General features: G+C 36.9%; 1 long non-coding RNA gene across 1 annotated transcript in view; it reads left to right on the top strand.

Annotated features, from left to right (window-relative positions):
• The first annotated feature begins 2,872 nt into the window (after positions 1–2,872).
• The window catches only part of LOC135424283 (uncharacterized), a 65,092-nt gene continuing 42,366 nt past the window's right edge, over positions 2,873–25,598 (top strand). Inside the window, exon 1 of the long non-coding RNA XR_010435141.1 lies at positions 2,873–3,184. This is a non-coding gene — a long non-coding RNA (uncharacterized LOC135424283). The remainder of the gene's footprint in view (positions 3,185–25,598) is intronic.

The raw sequence follows: 25,598 nt of genomic DNA, 5'->3' as shown, positions 1-25,598 counted from the left end.
TCTGATACGCACCACCATTGTCCACACTTCTGCATTTGAGAACCTACCAAACTCCATGTTACAAAGTTTTACATTGATGTAATTAGTAGTATATTTGAAGGTATCTGTAAGTTCAGTCTGCTACAGTGCAACAGCTATGCCTGAAAAGTGAATTTTTTTGTTTCTTATTTTTTTGTCTTAAAACATAAGACAAAGAAAAATATGCTTAGTGTAAAACAAACAAAAAACCCCAATAAAATCTGTGCTTCCACAGCAATACCAGGGCAGCTGGAGTTTGTACAGTAAACGAAAGAGGAAACCTCTCGAAAGCAATAGAAAAAATGCCTTTGTTTTCGTACTGTTTCTTTTTTCTTGTCATGTTCTATTCCCCTATTCAAATAGATTAATAAACCTTTAAAGGAAAAGGAAAGGCAAAAAAACAATCCCTGTAGCTGTACTGGTACCTCAGTGGCTGAGGCCTCCCTGCAAGTTGCTGTCTGATGACACTCCCTTCCATAGAAGGAAGTAGGAGAATTTTACTGTCCTGGACCAGCCAACCTCTCATGCTCATTCTGACCAAATTGACTGAAGCATTTGTTTCTCACTCCTTTTTTTCTTTTTACCTTACCTAGAATAAAATTTTATTCCTTGACTTAACTAAAAATATAAGAAACTTGGTGTAATAAATTGATGAAATGATGAACTGTGCAGCTGCCTGGAAAAGTCATGTACTCTGATTCTTAGAGATTGATTATTTATTTTCCAAATATTTTCTTGAGGTTTTTCCCTTCTGGATGCCTTTGCACTTTTTCCCTAGATGAGGAGGAAAGATGTACTGTTGGTTAAAATAAATTTGCAGTGGGCCAGCTGGAGGTGCAGTCAATGACTGAAAGAAAACCTAATACCTGAGTAAGACCTGTAGCCTCTAGGAAGTGAGTTTTGGCCTTTGGTGACATTTTTTGAAAGGTGCTTACTGTGCTTCAAATCGTGGCATTACAGATGGTTCATTAGGTTCTGTGTGCAAATTATAAACAGAATGTGGTTGTTAGGTGAGCAGGTTTACAAAACCTTAGGAAACTAAGCAATTGTTTTTTGATTCTCTGCCTTTCTACTTACTGGCAAAGTATCTTCCTCTTTGTTGCAGTGTGGGTCTCTAGCAACAAAGGTAGAAATTTCTCTTTAGTTATGCAAACTACTGCAATTGCTCCATCACTGTGCCCAGTCTCAAGAATATCTGTCCTTTTGAGTGATATTCTGAAATGTCATATATATTTTTGCAATAAAAGTCATCTATAATGATTTTATTTTCCTAACTCTCTTTCAGTATCCCTCTTCATAAGTAAGAGCTAAGGGTTTGTAGGGTATCCAATATCTTTACTCAGAGGGCACTAATTATTGATAAATCTTTTTAATTTCTTTGTGTAGCTGTATTGTGGTTTTATAGATTGATTGGAGCTTTGCCTACACATGCCCTTAAGCTCTCAGGAAGTGAGATTCATAATTTCAATGAATTTATACTAAATATAACTTGATCAATTAAACTGCATTTCAGCAAAGAGATTATAAGAAGTCAACAGACAGTAACATAAAGCCATTTTATAAACACTGTAATTTCCTTTGGATAATTGTCTTGGTTTTTGAATTGTTAAGGAACAGCACACATTCCTTTATTTCTGGACAAAAAAAAAAGTTAAACATCAAGAATTCTTGGAATTTAATGGGAATTCTAGTGGAAATCTATATGATGTAATTAGTAAATAACCCAAACAGTAGTGTGATTAGCATCCTGGTCTGAAAACTGGTGATAAGAGGTCTCTCCCCCCAAGCTGAGTAGATGCTCTAGGGCATGGCGAGCTTCTAGTGGGCTACTACATTTCTGGAAAGTGTAACAGGCTTCAGGACAAACTACTCCAGTGCTTCTGTCTCTGACCTTGTGCTTTGGGGATGCTGAGATTTTTCCAGAATGAACAAGTACTGGGATACCTCTCAGAATTATCCACATTTTTACTCTGGTTTATGTGGTGGATCTTGCACGATGTGTTCTACAGTTAGTTCAGGTATATGGAGGACGTGTGATGCTGCACTTACTGCAGTTCAGTCAGAAATAGTCATTTTCTGCAGGTGGCAGGTGAAATCCACTGGGGTATTAAAGAAAAGTTCTCTCCGCCTAAGGTCTGTTGTTGTATTTGAACTGTAAACTGAAATGACAGTTGTGTGCATGGCAGAACACCCAAGAGAGAATACCAAGAGCAATGCCACCTGTTATTCATTGCATGACTAGTGAAAAGACACAGGGTCCTACCTTTGCATGAGAAGATATGATGTATTTCTTCTTTTACTAGTGAAGAAATTCTGACACAGATTATGTGTACATTGAAAGGTAAACATTTCCACTGTGTGTTTTACATGCTGTAGCAGTAACTATTATTTCCTTTGGGATCTTATAATATTTAGCAGTACCTAACTTTTACGAAATATTTAAACCAATACGTATACTTAAGTTTTAGAAGGTACATAAATCCTATAGTTTATTCTTGACCAAGCTGTGTAACATATATGATGCTTTTCCAATAACACATTTCTTTAAATGTGATAATAGAAAGGTTTTTACTTTGGAAAATTATATCAGCTTGAAAAATATATATAAAAATATATTAAAAGAAATAGAAACAAGTACCAAAAGTTATATCTATAAAGAGAGAACAATACAGTAGGTCTTCTGGTTTACTAGTAAGTATAGCTTAAAAACTTCATGAAGACTGTTGTCTGCTACTTAGGAGAATGTCACAATAAATGCAAATTATTATAAGTTGTATACCTAGCCATGAAAGTGAATGTTTCCTTTTAGAAACAGATGAAGTTTTATGGTTTTCTTTGCTGTCTCAGGTAGTACCAATGAATCTCAGGGATTTAGAAGATCTTGTGAGGCTGGAATCCAGTGGATACATTTCCCTCATCTGACTCATGCTATAGAAGCACTGCATCACCAGAGAACTCTCCTCCTCATGTGTCTGCCAGTACAGACCTTCCATCACTCCTATGGCACAGAAGGCAAACTGAACAACCCTACCTATCTTTAAAAGCGATGAATTGGTTTAGGAGTTCAAAAATAAGGCTGGCATGAATTTCCTTCCAGGGTCCAACCTTTCTCTTCAAGTTTGCTGAGGGAGGTCGGCTGAGACTGGTAATTTTTAGGGCTCAAAAGGTAAGCAATGAACTGTCTGTTGTCACACTGATTAGTCTGAGGCAGGGCCAGGAATGAGAACTGAGCCCTGAGACCCAGTGAGAAACTTTGCTCTGGATAATTTACAGTATCTTTAAACAGTCCAGATTTTCTATGCTTGTGTACTCAACATCATCTGAGATTACTTTTCTTTAAGAGATTTCAGATTAGTTTGACAGAAGCAGACACATCCTAGACACAACTAGATTACTAGTTGTATTTGAAATCTTTAACCTAAACCCAGACTTTGTTGGTAGGGTTTATCAACAATTATTTTTATGTATTAAAAAGTGTGCCCTTGGCTTTAGTCAGAGTGTGTGGTCTCTTGGAAGACAAAGCCAGTTCAGTGTCCTCTTGTATAATCTGCTGGTCATGTCAAAGGTCCGTCTTAGAGTCTGCGAATGCTGAAGTCAAATAAAACTGATTTAATTTAGAACTTGTCCCTATCCCTATTTTGAGAGAAAATACTGATTTCTTTTCAGGCTTATGCTGATAGCAGCCAGGTGCTCAGATAGCATGAAACTGTCCTATAAGAGAGGAGAACCAGAGGCTAAAAGAGGCAGAGACAGTATCAGAGGAAAGGACACCTGCAGGGAAAATAAGTGAAATATCCCTCATGGAAGATGGTATCTTTCTAACTTCTTGAGGGTTGGTCCCACTGTTTCAGACAATCACAAATGAAGGGAAAGGAGAAAACATAAAACAAATCAGTGCTCGTCATACTGGTTTTTGAAACGATAATAATTTACTATCATAGTACTTGAGGGCAAATCATACTGAGGTGTCATAAATAAACCATGTAACATTTGTTTTTCTGCACGTTGTCATATTTCTGTGTTTCTGAGTTTGGATTGCAAGTCAGGTATCATTTTATCTTGCTAACCATTTGGTATCAGCTTTGTTCCTCCATCCTTGTTTCAAGATGAGTCCAAAAATTACATGTTTTTACTTCCACTAGCATGAGGAATTAGGACATGGGAAAACAGCAGAATTGTCCACTATGATGAGTGTTTTCAAACCTTTGGCAACAGCTTATGTTCTGCTGGCACAAATAAGAAGAGTTTATTTTTTTTATTAGTGTTTAACACAATGAAATGTGTGCAGGACCCTGCACACGTGAACTACGAATGTAATAAGAGCAGTTCAGAGTCTTGAAATTGTTTTCTGTGGCTTCCTGAATGTCATAGAGGCGAGTTCAACCAGGTTCATGTTAACATACATAAAAATATTTTTGTTGTTGTTGTTTTCGTGGACCAAAGAAAGATCTCACTTGAATATCAAATGTAAATAAAATCCTATCTAGCATGTAAGAAAGCAGTGTGTAAAACAGAAACAGCTGTTTCACTGAGTGAAGTTAAAATCGATGGCTGCATGCACGGATGGATATGTACAGATTCTTATCTCTTAGCAGTGTAGGAGCACTCAGGCTTGTTCCAAGGAAGAAGAATGTTTTATGCTATACTGCCAGGCACTCCAGTTATACTACACAGATTTTTAAGTCCTTTAATACTAAGTGGTTGAACCTTGTGATGTGCTGAACTTCCCAGTTCTCCTAAGGAAAGTGAAGGGAACAGGAGTTTCTGATATACATTGAAAACGTGTAATGTCTAAAGGGAACTCCCCTGCCCCTGTGTTTTGTCAGATGATCAAAGATGAAAAGGAAAATATGCTGGACTTGGGTCATTCCCTATGTATTTTAGCTCTTAGTCCCTCAATGCTTCCTTTAGGTACTGAAGTGACCAATGAATCACTTCCTGAAGGAGATGACAGACTTGAATTTACAAAAACCTGCTGATCCTCAGTCCTTCTCAGATATGTGCTAGCTCTTTGTCAACACTGGTCTTGATATTTTTCTTCAAGTGAAATGCAGCAAATATTTTGTAAAACAGGTCTCTTCTTTGAGCCCACAAGGGTCTCTCAGGTCTTGAGGTCTGTAGTGCAGAAGAGACCATTCTTCCTCCTTTAGTGTAAAAAGTCAGCTGGGAGGCAATCCCTAGGTAGAAGATGAATTGTAGTGTGGAGGTTAAGTTACCTTAGCCAACTACTGCCTAAGCATCTGACTTTTCTGTAATTATTGCATTTAATACAGCTAGTTACTTGCACAAAAGAGCTTCCGGATGCAGCAATTTTCATGGAGGGCTGTTTGGGAATGTAGAGGCCCATCATTTAGCTCTGATATTGTTGGGTTGTCAGAATTGATCATAGCTCTTGACGGAACACTTCTAGCTTTTTTTTATGGAGTGCATCAGAGTGACATTTCATATTGTTTAAGTAGGAGTGATCTGTTAGTTTATATTTTATCTAAAACTGCAGAGCAGATGACCTCCCTCAGGGTCTAAATACATGAATCCTATGTGCATGTTACAATTAATAGTAGAGCTAGGAGAGAAATTCATAACAAGGGGCCGAAGAGCTGGGCAGAGCAACTTGTCAAAAAGAAGGAAATTCCACTACAGATTAGCTTATTTTTAAGCATGTCAAGCTCTACATACAAACATGATATATTGCTTCCTTGTAATGTCTGTTTAGGCCCAGATGCTCGAGGCACTGTCAGGGAGTGCTGTAAATTTTGTCTGAGTCAGGGCAATTCTGATTGATCTCTGAGTGTAAAATCGATAAGAAGACACTGTCATTTTCTTAAAGGATGAGCTAGAAAAGGAAAATAAATTAAGACTCCACTGAATGTCTATCTCCAGTGCTCATTAATTCAGTGTGGTCTGTACTTTGTTAATGTTATGTCCACAGCTTTAATCTTCCAGGTGCTCTTCCTGCAGATAGTCGACAGCAGCCCTTTATTATGTTATGTATATTTCATCTACACGTGGTGGAAATAAAATGTCTGCCCTCTTCTTTCCCCTAGCTCCTGATTAATCCGTTTTATTATTTTTCAGAAATACATCACTTGGGTACTGATTAACTTAAAAATGGAAAGCCATTGTCTTTCTTGCATGTCCTTCATCAGAACTAACACGCTGGCTGCTCATTTGTCTTGAGTTGTTACAGCAAATAACGACTACCAGGCATTTCCCCTTATGTAATATACTTCAGGGAGATTAATTTACTTCTGCTCTTTTTCTCTGTTTCTTTTTTGTCTACTAAGACTTTTTTGACGTTTTGAACTCCCTCCCAGCTCCCACTCTCCTGCTTCCTCTTAAACATTTTACAGCATGTGCCCAAGGAGCAGTGCTAAAACTGGCCAATATAATCTTCAGTCGAAGTCACCCAGTGCTGCTGCAGATATAGCTCCATTCTGGGTTGACTTGCCTTGCTCTGCACTTGTGATTATGAGTGTAGAGGTTTGTCCCTTAAAAATAACAATAATTTGTCACTTTAGTCCTACAACCTTCTCATGCACAAAGTCACATAGAAGTTAACAGGACTGGCAAGGTGAATATAAGCTACTCACAGGAGCACGTATTATAGGATAAGATACTGTTACACTGAAATATAAAATTATTTTTATTGCTAAGCAGTCATTTTCCCTTCTAGATATGTATTCTCAGTGTAGAAATAACTTCTAAACATAAGTAATAGTTCATTTAATGCTTTTGTTTCTGCTTCGCAATGTTAATATCAGGACCCAAAAAACTTACTGTCTCCACATATTCAAATACAGTGGTTATGAATGATGAGGTATAACATGTAAATAGTTTTCAGCAAGTAAGAGCAATATTTTCCATCTTTTTCTCTTTTCCTCCAGGTATTCCTAATAACTAAAATTCTATTTACTTACAACTTCATTATATACCTCTAGTGTGCCTTGATTGGGAAAACAGAGGTAGTTAAAAAAGAAGACCTCTTGACTTCAACAAGCATCTAATGCATATTCATGAAGCATCTTATTCCCATTCCTTAACAGAACACAACACATGCCAATTAATTAATTTTCATGGAGAGGTCATTGGTGAGACTAGATCTTGGACTGCTGTTTCTAGTTGAGCAGACTCCACTTAAGGAGTGGATTCAGTGATCTTAACAAGCACTCTGTAACATTTTATCTGAAAATTGTCCATCAGGACTTTTTCCTGTATTCACTGAATTTTGAATTTCAGAGAAGCTCAGAAAATATTTTAAAAGTTGCATTAAATATTTCTAGAACTGAGTATATTCAGCTAAACTCTAAAATGCTATGTGCTTCATCTATGTTTATCTTAGAAAAGAGCTATAAGGCAACTACTAGGTCTTTTTTCTGGGTATATATCAAAAATTTATACTTTGAGATAGTTCACTACAAGTGGTAACACTTCAGAAGAGGTTGAGCTTTCATCCAAATCTACTGTTCTTACCACAGGGCTACTTCCAGTAACATCTAAAGTATTAAGATCCCTTTCTTGGCACACACTGTCAAAATGTCCTTTATAGTATTTAAGTTAAATTGTGGATTGTGTCACCCTTGTGTATTAGGAGAGAACCAGCTGCCTGACTTGCACTTGACTTGCATGGCCCCATCTCCAAGCTCCTGGGAAGTCCTGGTTCCGTGATATTAGCAGTGATACTGACATTGCTGTACCTGAGATAAATATGCAAAGGTGAGGTCATGGCCAAAAACCCTTTAGGGAAGAGACAGGATATGTGGTATTCTGTAGCATCTTCCAAGCCACCCATCAAGATAGTCTGTATTTTTAAACAGAAAAAGCCATAAACTTCCTTCAGACAATAACATTCCACATTAGGAGGAAAATTATGATGAACTAAATGCAGAGGGTAGCCTCAGATACAGAATTGCCTCTGGGTTAGATAAACACTGATCTGATTGTTGTCTGAGTTACAAATCTGTAAACCCCTCTGACAACCAGTTATTTGCAAAGGCAATAAGCATTTGTGATAGGGGAGGATTTCATAGTAGTTATGCTGCCTAGCCACATATCTAGATCAGCTGAATTTGGGAGTCAAGTCAGAAAATCTCCATCAAAATAGAATTGCTCCAACTGAGCGTTATTGAACAAGTGTATTTTTCAAACACATTTTGAATGTGACTGAAATACAGCAATAAGTTTATAAACTGTATCATAGTAGACATTTTTATACTGTCCTTGAAAAATGTACCTATAGTTGAGTGGATGGAATGGATTTAATAGTAATATATAACATAAATATATGTAGTAAATATATAAAGCTATGTATATAATGCACATACCAAATAACAATACATGTATATCCCAGATTACCTCCTCTCCAGAGCTTCTGCTACGTGTGTACTTTAAACAACAGACACTCAAACCTGTGCAAATTCTTTTACCCTCAGCATGTTCAGAAGGTGGCATTTGACATCCCTTGACCAAGTTTTTAAAACTCTGTTTGTATGCACTTGAAGGACTGTGTGAATTTTTGTGATCTTATTTTACTGGAGGAGCAGTTCTAACTTTAGATCTATGTGTTTAGTGCATAAACAGATGAAACATCTGTAGGTTTCTATAGAAAAAAAACCACAACCACACTTCTATTACAAGAAGAAACAAAATTCACCTTATTTAAATTAAACTAGTGCTGGTTTAACTATTCATATTAGTATTCTCACTAATTATAGTAATTGAACTTAACATTTTCTGTCCTATTCTTCCATCATGTGACTAAACTAAATAAATTGTAACTGATCCAAAAGTTGATTATATATATATGTATATGTATATATGTATATGTATTTGAGTTTAGCAAATAGGGTGATAGAAATGTAGGCTTTGGGCCAGGAGACTTAAGCAGTCTAGATTTCCTCTGGGAATAGTACGATGCTTATTAAAAAATATCAAAATGATAGCTAGCTGCTCTTCAACAACAATTCTTGGCAGGATTAACTACATCCTTAAATACAAAAGAAAAAATGCTTTTACAGCTATACCAAGGATTTGTTTATGAGTCCCTTAAAGTTTTTTTCAGTCAGATTTCCATCAACTCCATGGAAACAGAAAACCAAGTTGGATCAATTAATTTAAGCAATATAAAAAGAGGTTAGATGCACAGAGCATATTGAAATGTATCTGTTTATAAAGGGATAACAATTTAAGAGACCTAATGTGCTCTACTATCTGTGGTTGCTTAAAGATTCAGGATTTTTGCCAGTGCAACTACGTACTGGTGTTCTAAAAAAATTATTTAGGTAGTAATTTTTCTTGATTTTGAAAACAGAATATTGCTGTACAACTTTACAATGAGGTGTTAATTATACACAATCAATAAAGGTAGAACATCACACATTTCTTGAGGTTTTGTTTAACCATGTTTAGATTTCTGTCAAATAGGCTTGGGATAGATAGCTGAAAAGGAAGATGATACACAAGTTGCTGTGGAATGGTAGAATAGAGAGCCAAAAAAAAAAAAGCCCCAAGAAATGGATATTCAAGTGATTTTAAACTGATGGCTTGGATCCAATGGCAAAAGCTCAATGGGAAATAAGGAAATTAGGAATTTACATTAAAATCATAAGGTGAGTTTAAGAAAATCTGAACTTTGACATGGTTCATTCAACTGTCTCTGTCATATTGATCTATGAGATTTACCATTACAACGAGAAATTTGCATAGAAGGGTTTATGCAGGTTATGTCAGTATTAATTGCCTGTCTTGTTACTGTCTTGGGCAATCTAATATTTCTCAAAGTAATTTTATACTTTTGCTATTAAACATCTGGGAATAATTTTTCAAAGTAGTGAAATTTATCCACAGCTGTTCTGTGAACACTAGTGGTAGCTGGTATACCAATCACAATGTTTCATAACACTCAGGACATAGGTGTAAGAACTCATTGCTCTTTCTGAGCAGTAATTCATTGCTTCTTACAATGAATTCATGCTTCTTACATATGAATGTCTGCAAATTTATAAAAGGCTGGGTGTTATTGAAACCAACAGGTTAGTTTCCTTTGACTTCGGTGGGGGGCAGGATTGATCTGAGAATGTAACCAGATTGATGTTCTTTATGATTGTGCATACTGAGAAGTATTAATGAGAACATGTTTTACAGTATATGTGCTGCATTTACTTCCCGTCCCAAGAAAACTCAGACCTGCTGTATGGTTATATATCTGTGGTGTGGCTGGAATCCACATTCTTTTGGATATGAATAGCAGCAGTAAATCAACATACAGGTTTATACTGTATCATGAATCTCCTTTTCTGCTAGAATATTTGAAACAGCAGCAGACGACTTGATTTTGTGAGTTCTAAAGCAAAGCTTGTTACAACACAGGACATCTTCTACAGTGACTACTGTTGTGAAATACTTGGCTTAGCGGCTTTATGAAGGCATCATAACATTCTTCTGACCTTTGCAGGTTTTTCTTAAACAATTTACTTTAGTTTTAGACACTCCTTGGGAAGCAGTTGAGTTCCTTCAGAAGATTTCACCTGCTATTTATCATTCAAATCAAGGTACCAAAAGAGAAAAAAATGCTTCTCTGTAAATCACCAGTATTAATATTCTTACAAATTTGAATCACTTACTTCTTCATATGGTACGCTTTTGGGTACGCTTTTTTGATGTAGCATTGTCAAAATGAACTGTAGCCATGCTTTATAATACAGATTACTCTGTTCTATGAAATACATGACAAAGAGACAGCACTACACTGGTCTCCTTCAAATGCATGATCACTTTATGACACTCATCTGCTCTCTTGCCATCACTAAGGCACCCAACACTACTTCACCTGGAAATCCTCAGGAGACTCTTAGCAGTCAACCAAGCCCAGAGAGGGTACTGTCATAACTTGAAAACCCAGATGATTGCAAGCACAAATTCCCATTTATGAAATATGAAAACAGGTATAAAAACTAATGTGTTACAGAGAGAGTTTCTTGCTCTATCTTTGTTCTATTGCTTCTGTAATTTCAGTCTTGCTGTTGGAGTCCTGCGGGATTTGTCTAGAAAAACTAGGCAAGATAAAATCATAGCCAAGCCCTGCCAGTATCTTCTGTGCTCCTTGCATTCTGCTCCTCCTTGCTGACAGGACCTCTTCTTTTGTAAGAAAAACCACCTGCAATGGTGACTGGAAATTAGCTCTTATCCTTCCTTCTACTCATGTTCAAACCTAGAATTCTTCATCTTTGTAAAGCAGGACAGTAATCACAGGAGCAATCCTATAATCCACCTTCTGTCTCAATTAGAGCTGCCTGTACAAGATGCTGAATAATGTGTAACACACTGCAGGACCAGTGCTGTGAGTATCAGGTCTGGTTTCACCCCTGACATAGTGATGGTCCATTTGTATTCCAGAAGTAGGACCTCTGTGGAACTAGAACCGTGCAATTTCTTGTCTGACTGTTCAAGATATCCTGCCTTTTCCGGTACAGGGATAGGTTTTAGGTAGTTAGATGCTCTTATATATAAAAAAGCAAAAAAAAAAAAATGGAAATACATGCTTTAATATAGAGAGCTTATACTAAGTATATCTTTTGAAAAAGCCTTTTCTACAAAGCAGTAATAAAATTAAACAGGGAAGAAGTCGAATACCTGAAATTTGGCCAGTGACCCTTATCTCCAGTGGGGTTTTCACTATCTGTCTAACTCTCACTTCACAGAAGTCATGTTGCTACTCATCATCACCATCAATACTAAGTAGATTTCTCCTCTGGCATTCTTTTCTCCACTAGCAAATGTATTGCTAATCCTTCCACAGTCTACATCACATTTATCTTTTTTCCAGACTTTTCTTTTGCTTTTATGACTAGAAAAATCCCTCTTCTAGGCAGAATAACAGTTCTCCAGTGCCTAGACTCTTCCCTAATCTTGTTTTTAAAGAAATATTTTCATTCTCCATTTCCTAACTTCATCCAAACTTATTAATGTTGTATGTGATATGTCATCAATGTTATTAAGGTTCTTAAGTGCTGGTTGATTTCAAAGGACATGTAGTAGTACAAATATGTAAGTATTTGTGAGAAAAGCAGCATGCCTTTTTGTGCCTTGTAAAGCCTTTTCAGGACCACTCCACACTCTGGGGAAGTGAAGTCTTCCATCACAACTTAGGCACCAAAGTGACTTCACAGCAACTGCAATTTTATGTTGGTGCTCAGTATGTAAGCAGGGTTACTTAATTTATCAACCTGGCTGCCATAGTCCTGTTGTTAGGTATATAGGTATATCCTATCTCTGTGACATAAACCTACCACAAGCTCACAAGTAGTAATATAAAACCCTGATCTCCAGTACTTTTATGTGAACTTGATCTTTTTAACAGGTCAAGATACATTCTTGCATGTAGCTAAGGCATCCCTTTGCCTTCTGTAGTGTTGGCTGATGCATAACGGAGCACTGTGAAGAAGTCTGATAATGGTGGCCATTGAGTTCAGCCTGTTCCTTTTGATTGAAGAATTTTCTTGATAAGAAAGGGAGGCCCAGAATTGACTTTATGTATATATTTTGAGGGATTTTATCATTAGGAAATCATGAGAGTCTAAGAGGAATAAAGGTTTTCTTTATTCTGCTACAACCTTTTCCTGTGGATCATTTGCCCATTTTTGAGCTGCTGTTCCAGGTTTGTAATCCTAGCTTTGAAAGATATTAAATATCACCTCAGGCATCTTTTAGCCTGTTCAGTTGCATTCCTAGCAAGAAGGGAAGCTGTTCTTATCCCAAATGCTATCCCATTTAACTGTTGCATGGGATAATGACAAAATTTGCTGCCTTTATCATTAATTTACAGTCTGTATTTTTTCCCAGGGTGTCTTCTCTGAAGTACCTGCTTATTTGTATTGTTCAATGAAGATAGTGCTTTCAGTAAATTTATCTCAAGACTAGCTGCTGGGCACCATTCCATTACCATGATGACATTGGTGATTGTATTGCCTGAAAGTATGACTATTTAGAAACTTATTGGGAGCAACAAACATAATGAAAATGCTTCATCCTCCTGTGGGTCCTTCAACTGAAGGTGCCTGAAACTTTCTCGTCTGTTGAAAGAATCCCTAACAAATTCATAATTTGATTTGGAAGGTGAACACATCTTTGTTATTTTGTTGGGTTTTTTTTGCTAGAGTAGAGTTCTTACTCCTGAGAAAAATGAGCAAGCCTGTGCCTCAAGCATTTAAAGCTGTTCCAGGAAAGGATCTTACAGTGGTGGTTCAAATGAAATGTAAGGACAATATAGGCACCTATATGCAAAAGATCTCCAGAAATCCTTCTTGGACATTCACAGAATTCTGTAGAGGCAGATCTATATATCTTTAATTATCTTTGTGCCCATCTCTTCTGTAAGTCTGTTTGTAATCTAATTATTGTGCTCCCTTTCCTAGTCCAAGCAGGAATGCCCTGTTCCTTCCCGTTTTGCCCTTTCCCCTTCCTTTTTTCCCCTCCCTATTGACTTTTTTATCATCGTCTCCACAAAGAGCACAGAAAGTAGTTTGACTATCAGTTGCTAGTTGGGCAGTTTCATTGCTGTAGGAAATGAATTTGAGCTGGATGGGATCTAGGATTTCCTTCCCATGAAAGCACTCTAACCACTACAAAGCATGGCCTTTACCTGTGCCAACCAGGTCATCTTTTTCCATAGAGATTACCTGGATGTCAGGAGAGCCAGAGATTGACCCCTGCAACACTGCACAACATCACTGCCCGACACAGTGCAGTCTGGCCCCTAGATCTGCAGGAAAAGTGTATTGTTTTACTAGTTGCCTGAGGCTGTGGCCTCTGCAGAGCTGTGACACCTCCTAGGTGCCCAGCATAAGAAACTGAGGCTTTGAGATCTGTCTTGTGTTTTCTGCTCCTGGCACGGAGCATTTTGAAGTGAAGCATATTCAAGAGTCACCACATACAGGTTCATATGTGAACTGGGCTCTAAAAGCTGGACGAAAGGCACCCTTTATCCAGCAGATGAATTTTTCCTTTGCCATTTGAATTAAGGGCTGGTAATAACAGCGCAGCCCTTAACAAGGTTTGGTATTTCCAAACGTCATTTATTCTGGTTTCATGCATGCTTGTTGATTGTTCTAACATCTTAATTAAAAGTGTAACTCTAATAATGAACTTATTTTTAGCCTGCTTCTCTGAGTGGTGCATTCTATCAAAAGACTGGCAATTCAGGAAGCAGTTAGCTGTGGATCAACAGTGACACAGAGCACTTGTGTAGTTGCTGGGGGTCAGTCAGTATATTTCTTTCACACTGGTGCTAGTCAATCACTTTTGTTTTCCAGATTAATTATGTGGCCTTTCATTAAAAAATGAGGCACTCTGGTTTCTTGCCATTTCCATTTCACTTGTGACTGCCTGGGTGAATTTTACATCAGGGCCTTGCATGTGTTAGGGTTTTCCCCTTTTTTAGGCAAGAAAATGGGAAGGGCTCAAATAATTTAAAAATCCAAGGAGGGAGGTGGGGCTGGTCCATATTTTTTGTATATCTATAAAGAAAGATGGATAATATAAGCTCTTCTTGCAGAGGTGAATATTTCACCATGCTAATGTCATTGTCTCCTTTCTCTTCATGTTCTATAGTTTTCAGCAAAAGCTAAAGCAGTGACTATATTCAACACCTGCGTCTTTAACAGCCACCGCAGTATAATTACCTTTCTTGAATATTCTATAGAATTGTCAAACAGCAATTTTCTTTTTCAAGACAAGCTTTTGAATAATGTCGTTTACATACAGAGCTTAACTTCTCTTACGTTGAAAATCTAATTATAAGTATCCAAAACTTACTGCATGTTTGCTGTTTTATAATTCAGTCTACATAAAATTGCTAAAACACAGCACTTTTAACAATTTTTCTGGAGCTGAATTAGCACACTCTTTATTGGACACTTTTTCAATGTTAAATGTAATTGATTCTGTAACAATAGTTTTTGATTTTTCTTACTGTGTTTATCTTAAATTTCCAAATATAGGTATGGAGCAAGAGGTGAGGCTACTGGTGGAGGTGCCCAATGTAGTTTTACTGTTTTTCATTCAGTGAAAATTTATTTTGTGTTGGAAGAGGAATATCTGAACATTTCAGTGAAAGAATCTAGGAAAAACACCCCAGCATATTTTATTCTATTTGGAGTATTATTCACTGGATATTTAATGTTGATGTTGATTGATTAGACTGTAGATAATTAGCCAGGAAATCTTAGAGCAAATTGTGGCTTGAATTGTGTAACATATCGTCATCCTAGTCAGGCTACTTTGTAGTCTTTGCAATACAAACACGATAGACAACCATCTCGACTATCTCAAGCAGCACACCTTCAGTATTCTATTAGGAAGGTGACATTAGAATAGAAAATTAACATAACATTGTATTATTTCTTACTGGTGCAAGCTATAAGTTAATGTTATGAAATGTTATGAGCGTATCTGCAAAACCACCTCTTACAAAAATTAAAGAGTATCGTTATAATCTTCCAATTGTCACTCTGGGAATTCCTGTGTTGCCACACATTATTTTCAGTGTATGGTAAGCTACATTTTCCTTCTCAGCTGCTCTTCGGGATTTCAATTCTCATTGCCAATTTCTGTCCAAGGTTTCTGTAAATCTTTTGTCCTTTTTCTAAACATGTGCTATTCTTGAAAAAGAATTTCTCAGCTATTCACTCTGTAGCTTACAATGAAACCTTCTTTAGCTTTCCTTTTCAAATATCATATTCTATGAATGCATATAATACACAGGGTGAAAAATATTTTTAAAGACTATTACACATCCCTCTGATATCAATATGAGACATTGCTCTGTATATGGTTCTATTTCATTTTCTCCATATAAGTGTAATAGTAAATCTTTCATATTTTATTCCTGTTAATTTCATTTCTTTTTTTTTGTTTTGTTTTGGTTTTTTTTGTTTAAAGATCTTAAGTATGCCAAAATCATCACAAATTCCTAAGGTTTTTGAACACATCCCCTTCATGTTGTATTGTATCACATCCAGTTTAACTCTTCACTGCCTCTTCCAGGAATGAAAAAATTCTCTGTGGAGAAGAGCACAAATGTATGTAAAATACCATGCTTCAGTTAAAACATGCATTTCAGGGTCACTATGGGAATAAACGGCATTAAATAAATGCCCCTTTTACAACAGCTTTCTGAAAAGTTTTCTTTGAAGTTATCCATTTTGAGTAAAATCCGTATATATGTGCCAGCAGTAAAAACTGTATATATTTGCAGTCTACTTCTTAAGAGAACACTAGATTTTAAAACAAATCCAGAACAAAGAAGCAACACTGCTTTCCACAGCAACAGCTTAAATTTTTATGTGGTTTACCTCATAAGATCTTTCATGGATTAAAGAGTTAGAACAAGTTTTCTCCATTACAAAATTCTCATTTAATCCTTATCCACACTTAGTTTATCAAATTAAATTGGACAAGATTGATGCAGGGGCTTTTTAAGCCGGACATCATGTGTAAAATCGCTAGACAACAGATTTTAAAGGGTGCCCACCACGACTTGTCACATCATCTTTCCTCAGCCTCAGCTGCCCTTGCATAGTCTTATGCAGGGTCAGGATTCTTCTTGGTGTTACACTATGGACCACTGCAGAGAAACAGAGCTGCGACACAGTCTCCAGCAGAGTTACTTATTACATCCTCAGCCCCCTTCACCTGCCCCAGCCATTCAAAATAACATCACACCATAAAATATTCATGAACAGCCCAGTGCTCCGCCGAGGGCCTCGCTTCTGCAGGTGGCTGTTACATCAGTAATTGCCCGATACTTCCCTCCACAGCGTAAAATTGTTTTCATTATGTGTCATGCACACAGAGCCAAGCAAATCCCTCTTGAGTGGTTTCCCAAGGGCTAGAGGGAGGTGGTACTTAACTTAAACAGGCGCTTTTGGCTTAGATTAAAAAAAAAGAGAGAGAAAGAAAAAGCCAGTGAAAGCTCATCATTAACTCTACTTCTAACTGCAACAAAAAGCAGAAGCTCATGCAAAACTCTCATAAAGATTATCCTAAATGTCTCAGTTACTAGGAAGAGCTTTAGTGGCTTTAGCTGTTCTTACGATACTTAAAGCTGCTTCAGCCAGAGAAGAGAATAACTTTCCACCTGACTGAAGTTCCCATGGTTTGCAGTGCAAGGCGATAAGCAGGTTTCAGCAATAAACTCCTGCATTGTGAGACGATAATGCACAGTCAGGTCCCCCCATTTTGATTCAAGGGTGTCTTTTTCTTTCCCCCCTGTGGTGGACTAATCACAGCTCCACTTTGTTTAATTGCAGCAAAGAGAGAAATGTGTTTAAGAAGTCATTCTGGCCCTCTTTAAATGAATGCTCAAGTTCTTCAAAGACAACAAACAGGATGCATAATAAATAAGATTTAATTTTCAGATCAAAATAGGCAGAGTTAAAGATTTTATTGACTGATGTGGGAGAGAGAGATGCTTCTGAAAAGGGGGAGGAAAAAAAGGAAGCAACAAGTGGGATTAAAGTCTTGGGTTTTATGCAGCACAAGCTGGTTTTGCATGGTGGGAGGATCAGTACAGGAATAAAATCTTTCCAGAATTAGTGGTTGGTAGCCTACTGGGCACTTTGCTTCTGATAAAAATGCTTGTAAAACTATGTCAACCCCTTGATAACTGACACGGATGCACCCGCTATAGTATTCAAAATAATACCTAGAAAATCTTGGGCGCGATATATTGTAAATTATGGCTTGGGGTCATGAACTCCAGAGTGGTTGTGGGGGAGAGAGGGTTGGACAGAAAAGTGTTTATCAATCAAAAGTTTTTTCTTTTTGAGTTTGACATGACTAAGCTACAGCCCAAGTGATTGGGAGAGAAACCCTCTTAGTTCATTATTTTTAAAACTATGTTGTTCTTTTTTTATTGTCGTCCTTCCACTCTAAATTTGAGATTATGATCCCTCCTTGAAAGCAGGCATATCTATGCCAGTGGAAATTAAGTAAACTCATGACAAATTTCTTCAGTACTCTTCTTTTTGAACAATAAAAAAAAAATAAAAAAATTCACAATTTATTTAGTATGCTCTGTGATATATACAGTGAAGCCATTTTAAATCTGCTTTAAGTCACTTACTAAGGTCTCAAATAAGAAGGAGTACACACTACCTAATGTGATATACTCTAATTAATACTTATAGGAATGAGTCTTCCAGGCTGATTTTGAATTCTATCAGAAGAGAAATGGATATGTTTTTCCTTAACTTCTTGAGGCAAACTACTATGGCCACAGTTTGGTGCTCTTTCGTTGCCAAAACTACATTGCTGGTGACCATGAGCTGTGAGGTCTCATAATTTTGAGCAGGAGCTCGATGTGCATGAAATGGCCATCAGGAGCATCTGCTGCGGGCTTTTTTTTCCTCTGTGTTAAATCGGATATGTGAGGTTATCTGGGATACTGAAAAGCTATACTCAGAAAGTATTTATTTTTTTTATAATGAATGATGGAGTTCTTTTTTGCTTCTGGCAACTATAGGCCTTTTCTGAATACAGCAAATGACTGTTTCAAAATGAAAACCACTATGTGTTTGAATGTAGTATTATGCCTAGTTGCTTTTTGAGTGAAAGGCGCTTTAAAAAGTTAGGTATATCATTGCCAAAAAGGGCTACATAGTATTGTCAGCATTTTGAGAAGGAATAGGTCCTTTTTTTCCTGAAACTCCATTCTGGACAGCTGTTAGTGACTTACCAAACTTTTCATATGGATATGTATGTTAATGACAGGCAATGAACTGGAGATGAAGAGACCCAAACACAGACCGATCTCTTCAGTGCACATCAAAAGCCTTTACAAAAGGAGCAGTAAAAGAGGCAGTGATGGTGGAGCCTTCACTTTTGTACACTGAATTAGTTCTGCAAGCAATGAAACTGATCTTTTCTCCTTGCCAGAAAAGTCTGGTGATTTTTGTGAGTGCTCATTAGCACAAGAGGCATTTGTGAAGATAATTGACTGACGCTGATACTGCTGGCTGTCACAACAGTGCCAGCAGTGTATGTGCGTTTTAATAGTTGTATTTTTTTCCCCTTTCTTAGATATAATGCTTTCTGAAAGATACTGGCTCTCTAAAGATCTAGGAGCTCATGCAAAGCAGGGAGTTTAAAGAACTCCTGCTCAGGGAATCTTTCTGCCTGCCCTGCTGTCTCTCTCCTTGCAGGATATGTGGGGCTGTGAGGGCAGAGATAATGTGAATACAGACAGCTGAGAGTCCCATAGCCTTGCCATATTTGAGCCTCACCTTATAGGAAAGTGTTCCTGACACAGAAATGGCAGAAAAATTAAACAAGCCAAATACGTGATCATTGGGAAACAACCTTGCAATGTTGGACTTCAAGCAAAGAGATCAGTTGAGGAAAAGAAAGTTGATTGTTTGAGTGCATGTTTAGCCTCACACAACACAGTTATACCACAGAACCCAACCATGTAAATGCATGATCACTATGCTTAAAAATGCACGTCTTGTGTGTCATCAGATGGATTCCAGAAATCTCCATTTTCAGAACTGTTCAGAGCCTGAGATGCTCTTTTTAACAGAGGAGTATTAGCAGAGGTATATGGTTGTAATCTGTTTTATGACTGCTAACATCTCTCAGCTTCAACAGTACAGCTTCATAGTATTAAGACAGTGTAAACAGAAACTGAATTTGACCTCTTGTGTGTTCAAAATGAATTGTTATCAGCAGTGCAAACTCATATTTTTATTTGGTGTTTCTAATGACAAAAAAAAACCCAAAGCAAAGCAAAGCAAACCAAAACAAAAAAACAAGAAAAAAAATAAAAATAAAAAAATTAAAAAATAAATTAAAATTGAAAAAACAAACAAATCAAACCAAACCAACAAACAAAAAAACACAAACAAACAACAAAAAACCAAAAAACACCCAAAACCCCCGACAAAACTAAAAACTTTTATGACCTGGTATTTCAGTTACTATAAAATTCAGAATTGGTGCAATTAATTCAGGGAAGTGTTGCTTTCAGTAAATCTCCAGACTAAAATATTTTGAAATAAACACTTTTAAAATTTTCAAAGCAGCTTTGTTAAGCGTTTTGAAAATATAGACTTCACGGGCTTGAATTCCAAATATTAACTACTTTAATACTTTAAATCCCAATGTCCCCAAATGAAAGGTCAAAATCGAAATAAAATGTTTTGGATTTCTTAACACAGAGCATTGCATCACAATACACTTTATTTCTTCATAATATATTTTGAAAGTTTGAAAATTCCTAGCTTTTTAACTTTCAGTTTACAATGGGAAACTTGTTTGAAATCAAAAATTCTCACAGGACAGGAAAGTTTGTCAGTTGTCTACAACTGGAAATAGCTCCCAGGAGTTTATTGGTGTCAGGAGAAACTTAAAATAAAAAGATAGTAACCAAAAGTGCTTTACTTTTAGCATATGGCTCTGTGTTAATGTTTAGCACAAAACAGTATGTTGAAGATCTAATTTAAGAAAAAATTGAGTCCCCCATTTGTCATCTTGAATTTCTATTTAATTTGCTTTTCTAAATACATTTCAATTCAATCTTCAGCTAGAATGCAAAATCTGAATAATTTGGTGTAAAAATTTGAGGAGTACTCCAGTTGACCAAGAAGCTTTTAAAAAGGAATTTCAGCTGTTATTTCATGACCTAAAATAAATGTTGCATAATATTGTCACCATTAGAGCAAGTAAGATTATGCTACAAAAGACTGTAACCCATATTTTCATTAAAGTCCGTTAAGAACCTGTTTTTTTGTGTGTGTGTGTGTGTGTGTGCTTGTGCTGTGTGTGTCTGGAGTACCCACTGTGGTTTGTCATGTGGTTTTATTGACACATTAGGAAATGCTGTATTACTTATGAGTAGCAAGAACTATGTAGTTCTTTTTTAAGCAGCACCTAATGTGACTGCATCTCTTGATCTGTTGTGCAAAATAGAATTGTTTATTTGATACTAACAATATGAAGGATACTTAAGGCATCTCTGAGGTCAGTTAGTCTCTAGTTATGACTTCAGTTCTCAGTAATGGTAACGAAGGAACTTGAGACTTATCTTAAGCCTTTTCTGAGAAATCCAAACTACTTATTTCATAGTGAGCAACAGTAAACACCGCAATTTTTATCTCCAGACCTTCTACAGGTAGAAACTGCCTATTGCCTGAGGAGACTTCATATTCTGCTGTTTGAAAACATCTGACTGTAAACTTATGTTAGTAAAAACTACTGATTCAGGAATACCCAGGGCATTATTATTAGTCTCCTGAGGATGTCAGGTTTTGAAAAGAATTGCATGCGTGGATTTGAAAGATGGGTCTCTAAAAGTGACAAATGGTAAGAAGTGTGCAGAGATTTTAGGTAAGATTGTTAGTGATTGTCAGTGCAGCAGTTTGACATCTGTAGTAAATTCAAATGATGTCTCTATCACACGCAAATGATGTGGATATTTCCTTTTAATAGGACATTTAAATATGATTTTGTGGTTATATTTTAGAACCATTTTAAAAGAAATAACAGTTGCAACAAGTTAGCACGGAGATCCACTTTTGCACACAGATCCACACTCTCTGAACTGATGGAATACATAAGGATTGAATTCCTGATGAGGTTGATAATGTCTATCACAGCTAGAAATTGTATCTATGATGTTAACTTAGTGCTTGGAAAATATTTTGTAGTATATTTCAAAGTAATTTTTTATCATCGGGGCAAAAGTTCCCAGAGCTGCACACTCCCCAAAGTATATTTTACTGTGAGTTGTGTCTTGTTAGAACTTTTTCTTAAAACACAGATACCAGGCCAGTAGTCTGTGAAAAACAACCTTATGATTTTGTACTTATCATGTTTAAACATGCAAAAAACTGCGAAATAACAGACTTCATTAGAGAAAGCAGCATGGGGAGAATTTTAGTTTCGATGTAATTATTTTTAAACAGTTTCTGCATTTTCTTCAGCATCAAGTGACTTTTAAATGTCATCTTTTTGAGCCTTATGACTGAAAATCCATTAACATCCTCTGTTAAGAAAAAAAAAAGCAGAGAAGCATCATTGGAGTTTTGATTGCTCCTGAAAATTTGACTTGTCAGCATTTCCTGAAGCATTATTTTCTTGAATTGTTATATTTAAGAAAACGCTGTGCTCCAAATAACAGTTGGTAAGAGAAAAAGAGCTGGAGAAGGGACAGCAGGATGTGTAAGATGCCAGTCAGCCTTTTTAATAAATATAGAAATACTCCTATTGAAAATGTAGTGAAGTCTTTCCTCCTTTTTCTCTTTGTATCTGAGGAATCACAGTCAGGGAGTTTGTTAGCACTGTAATTACAACTTCCAAAAGTGACCAGCCCTTCCACATCTCCTCCTAACATGCACGTACTCTCACTGCAACAACCCAGCCAGAAGTCAGGCAGACTTAAATTTTGGCATCTCCTCCCTCACTTCTGGCCCATATTGATCATCCTACATTGTCACTGATGGCAACACATGCCACTGTAATTTTTATTTGCCTCATGGAAATCTAGTGCTTTCTTCAATATGCTAGCTTGCAATATCCATTGATGATCTTGGCATTCTTCTAAGAAGAGATCTCACCCAGCCCATAACCAAACTCTCATATAATACTGCAGCACACGGTTGGGAAAAAAAACATCACTGGCAGTTTATTCAAGGTATGCCCATTGACCTTTTTTCTTCCTGTTACTGAACTAGGCAGTCATCTTTCTCCTCCCTTCTCACTTTCTCTCGCTTCTCACTGGCAGTACACTGACAGTAACCTGTGCTGTAACCCAAACACTTTGAAGGCATGAGGTGAAACACATGGGGAGGCAGCTGCAGGCAGACCTCAGAAGGTTGAGAAGTCAGGTAAATAGCTGGGTGCTCACCGGCTGCAAAATAACAACTTCTGGTACAGAGATGTGAATTTTGGAGTAGAGAAGGAAATAAAAATCAAAGTCTGAACCACAGAGTCACGCAGTCATTTGGACCTGGAATAATGTGGTTGGGGAAATTCATGCATCTGAGAGTGGGTATTCAAAGTTCATTGCAGAGTGACATCAGTTACACTCGCAAATTATCCTGACAAAGTAAAAACATGAAAAAGTAAGTCTGAGATACTGACACAGTGATTTTCCTTGGGTTTTGCCATAATTGCATTACAGATTATATAATTTCCATTAAATATATAGCAAAAAATATTGGGTAATTTCAAAGGGATGTTATTATTTGAATATTATATCAAAGCCAGATTCTGTGCTATTCACTGCAAGTGAAGTGAAGGTGAAGGTAACACATGGCACTATTAGGTAGTATCATTACTTTACTGGATATTTCTAGAGTAATGTTCCTCCATTTTAGGGATGTGACACATTGGTATTGAGGACCTGGAAGCTGGAGACTTGTTCTGCAGCTGGAGACTTGTTCTGCAAAGAAAGCCTTCTGCGACACATTCTCCATGTGAGAAGTTATAGACACAGGAGGAATAAAAGGTCCATCACCATTTTTTGAAATGTTGATGAAATGAACTCCAGTTCCTTAGATAGGAAGTTAATTTGGTGAAAATATCCATTCTGAGACTGAAGAAACATATTTTATCCTTGCAAACACTGTGTTGCAGTATTTGCAGTGTTTGCAGGATTTACTGTTAATGGGTCAACTCCAGATGGTCTCTTGGCAGTCAGTTGAGTCACCAATACTAGAGAGTAGAGTCTATTATTTTTCTTTGAAACAAGGTTACAGAATCTTCTGGTCTTCTTTATATATTCTATATGAGGACTGCTCTGGCCCATCAGAAACATGATCCATATTATAGGTTACATTTGCACTTAAAGAGAAGTCTCAGGGCTTAACAAGACAGCCTATTTAATAAAGATGAGATACTGCAGACACATTTTAAAGAACCTGGGAGAAATTGATGGGGAAAGATTATAGGCACATAGCTGGCATCTCACTGTGGCCTAGTCAAGGAACTTAGTTTATTTCAAACAGCATAAAAAATTTCCCATATGCCACCAAACAGCCCTTGAAGGTCTGTCATGTAAACATAGACACTGACTTACTCAATGAATGAATATGATAAGATCAAAGTTTTAATGGGAATAGCCCCAAGTAGATGACTCCTTATGTAGTATTGATTTTCTGTTTATACTGATGTGTCTTGTTGAAAGTTTTGTCTGGCGTCCTGTAACTACCACCAGATCTCTCCTTTATGGAACACATTCTGTGTTTTGCTATTTTCAAATTTAGCCAAAAGACCCATGTTTGTTTCAATGAATGTCTTTCTTTGCATGAAATATTTCACAAATACCGTTTATTGCTATGTGCTTGATTCTTTGCAGGGTTTCAAGACTATGATTTAATATCTCAGATTGTCTAAACAAAGCCCTACTTAAAATTTGCTCAGGTTTGCTTAGAAATCCAGAAACCCTGTAATTATAGGGAGAATTTGAAGGAGAAAGCAGTTTCATTAACACCAGAAACTACTGTTTATGCCCAAGAACTGTGTAAAACTGCAGTTTCAGAAATCCTGCTGAAATAATCCTTCAGTGTACTCAGTAAGCCAAAATTGTAAAGAAGTGGTGTTCCCTGTGACCTCCAGGACTGCCTCTATTGTTTTCACATGTGATTTCTTCCAACCCCATATTAGTTGGTTTACAATGTCTGAAGTACAGCTGATGCAACACACCCTCCTCTTTGCTGTTGTCTCTCTCTAGTGAAGGATGTCAGAGATTCCTGCTGGTGCCATGAGATGTCAGTGGGTGTTCAACCTGCAGATTTGCTCACCAATGGTTTTCTTTCTATTAGGGATATAAACCTGCCTATCCAACTACAAATGTACTCTCTTTGGCACAGGCCTTTCATCTTCCCAAATACAATAATTAGAGATATGCATTTTTACTATGCTGTGTGTGAGTTTCATAGTGCCTTTGAAGGATGCCAGATTGACAGTCACAGGGCTTCAGGTCCTGTCTTTACCAACAGGGCCGTTTCTGCCATTTGGGTTCTGAGCAAGCAGTTTTTGCACGTATTAAACTTCAATAAGACCAGTATCCATGCATGGCAGCTAACGTTGGGAAGAAACAATGAGCTGGATTCTGTGCTGTTTGTTTGTTTCTGTTTGTGTTCATATTGAAGATGAGGAAAGTGCAACTTCATTAAATTAAATTAAATCTTATAACAACCAAATGATTTAGGTAATAAAGGGGGGCAAAGAAAGAAAATGTTCCGTTTTAATAGCTATAACCTGTAAGCAGTGCTTTGTCTTGCCGCTGCTGTTGTAAGGACTAGTAATTGCAGCCGTCTAGACACAGGAACAGATGCAAAGTAGAGCTTTATTATATCAGACATTTGCCCTGCTACGATACAGTCTAATTGCCCAGAAAATATATTTCTACATGAATTATTTCTAATTTGATTTGAACTAGACCAACTGTTGTATTTTGCTGAACTTTATCGGGTGATGAAACAGAGCACTAAATTTCAAAATAGTTTCTCTAATCATTCCTTTTAGAGAAAAAGATGAATGAATTGAAACTTAAAATGGCATGTGGTTTTCTAGCAAATAAAATA

This window comes from Pseudopipra pipra, chromosome 1 (genome assembly GCF_036250125.1).
Source record: "Pseudopipra pipra isolate bDixPip1 chromosome 1, bDixPip1.hap1, whole genome shotgun sequence".
In the NCBI taxonomy this organism is placed as follows: Eukaryota; Metazoa; Chordata; class Aves; order Passeriformes; family Pipridae; genus Pseudopipra; species Pseudopipra pipra.
This window is presented reverse-complemented; position numbering and strand designations above follow the sequence as displayed.